Source organism: Fulmarus glacialis, unplaced genomic scaffold, assembly GCF_000690835.1.
Source record: "Fulmarus glacialis isolate BGI_N327 unplaced genomic scaffold, ASM69083v1 scaffold4301, whole genome shotgun sequence".
Lineage (NCBI taxonomy): Eukaryota > Metazoa > Chordata > Aves > Procellariiformes > Procellariidae > Fulmarus > Fulmarus glacialis.
The window spans coordinates 8,865-10,876 of record NW_009194518.1 but is presented as its reverse complement, the minus strand read 5'-3'; the positions used below and the strand labels follow the sequence as shown (position 1 = coordinate 10,876).

General features: G+C 47.3%; 1 long non-coding RNA gene across 1 annotated transcript in view; it reads left to right on the top strand.

Moving 5' to 3' along the window:
- Positions 1-1,688, top strand: part of LOC104084064 — a 2,025-nt gene extending 337 nt beyond the window's left edge. The window contains exons 2-3 of the long non-coding RNA XR_683607.1: positions 70-171; positions 821-1,688. This is a non-coding gene — a long non-coding RNA (uncharacterized LOC104084064). The remainder of the gene's footprint in view (positions 1-69; positions 172-820) is intronic.
- The last annotated feature ends 324 nt before the right edge of the window (positions 1,689-2,012 follow it).

Genomic DNA, 2,012 nt, shown 5'->3' with positions numbered 1-2,012 from the left:
GGGGCTGCGTCCTGCCCCTACGGTGTTTTGGGGGGGACCTGCTCACCACCTCCCCCCCATCTCCCGCAGAATTCTCCAAACAACATAAGTGGCATTAGCAATCCCCCGGGCACTCCAAGAGACGACGGGGAGCTGGGAGGCAACTTTCTCCATTCCTTCCAAAATGACAATGTGAGTGAGTGCCTCCCTGGGGACGGGGGGGACGGTCCCTGGGGCGTCCCGGCACAGGGGCAGGTGGTCTTGGCCGTGGGTGCCTTTTGGACCCGGGTTGTGCTGTGTGTGAGCTGCTCCGGGACAGAAAGTGGGGAGGAAGAAACATGCTGGTGGGTGCAAGCTTGGGTCCCCGGTGGGATGGGGGTGTACCGAGGGAGGGGAGAGGATCCCGCGGGATGGAGAGGAGCCGGCGCGGATGCAGTTGCCATTGGAATTGCAGAAACAAGAATATGAACTGGAAAAGAAGTAATAAAAGGATAAGGGTATTAAAAAAAGAATTTTTTTTTTTAAATTCTGTAGCTGTGCGTGGCTGCAGACATCCCTCCTCTTCTTCCTCTATCAGCAGCGTATACACGAGCGCATGTTAATTATTTGTTTTAAATTGCATCTCACCCCATACTGTTCTGCTGATTTTCTCCCTGGAAAAGCAAGTTACAGAGCAGATTACGCCCTGATAAATTCGAGTCTCCAGCATATCCTCCTCTCCTGATTTATTAGATCCAATTAGGTTGCTGTATAGTTGTCATCAGCCTCCTTTTGCATCCCCCTTCGGTGTCTGGGGGTCTGGCCCGCCTGGTTTCTCACCCTGGCTCTGTCTCTCTTCCAGTATTCCCCCAGCATGACGATGAGTGTGTGATTTCCCTCCCCCTCCTCCTCTCCAGGATCAAGAGAGTCAGCTGCCGTTCGGAGGATCTCAACGAATTATGCAAGAAGAAGAAGAAGAAGAAGCTAGGTGTATGGGCAGGGAGACGCGTGGCGGGGGCCAAAACCCCAGGTTTAGTTTCATGCAATAAAAAGGCTGAACTTTTTATTCCATAAAACATGAAGGACAAAACTTAAAATATTTCAAGACATGACAAGACCCTTCTTTGTGCAGAAGGGTTTATATATGTACATGACACTTCTTTTTGGAAACAAACGGAAGCCTCTAGCACCCAACTCCGATCTCTTTGCTTTGTTCTTTTAAATAAAGACAGAAACCGAACCTGTTGTATGTTTGTGCCGTGCGACACCAGGAAGCTAGTCTAGATATGAAATCTCATGTTGTCTCTGTTGTAGTCATTTTTTTAAATAAACTGGACAGTTTACAATGGTGGTTTTCGTTCAGAAGGCCTGTTTTTGTTTTGTTTTGTTTTGGGGTTTTTTTTCCCTTCTATTTTTGGGGGTTTTTTTTGGTTCGTTTGCAGCACAACGCTTCCTCCTCCAGTTAACAAGATCTGCTTTGGGGAAGAGACTCCACCACCTCGTTATAAACTTGTTAACGCAGGTGACCCCTTCTAGGATCACATCCACGAATGAATCGTGATCTTGCTCTCTGTGACTGTGGCATGCACTGTGTTAGTCTTTCCCCCCTTCTCTGAGTACAAGAAGAAATCTCTGTCCCTCCCCTCCCCAGAGTCCTTCAGCTGGTTCACTGCAAAGATTGATCAAAAATTGATTTTTTTTTTTTTTTTTTTTTTTTTTAAAAAATCCACCGAAATAAAGGGTTAATCTGACCTGGGACTTTGTGATCTCCAGCTAACTTTGGGGGTTTTTTGGGGGGGGGTTATTTGCTTTGGGGGTATTTTGCGGGGGGGGGTCTTTTCTTTAGAGATGTGCTCTTGTCAGGGTTTCACTTATCTATGATTTGGAACTGGATGGAGATATTTTTTAAGGAATTCTTGTTGTTAAAATGTAACCTTGCTATTCGGTAGGCTCGCTCTGTAATAAGAAAATAAAAATTAATGGCAAGCATCGAAGGCCCTTCCTTCTGGCGGGAGAGGAAGGGACGAGCCCAGGCGGGGGGGTGGGGTCTCTTG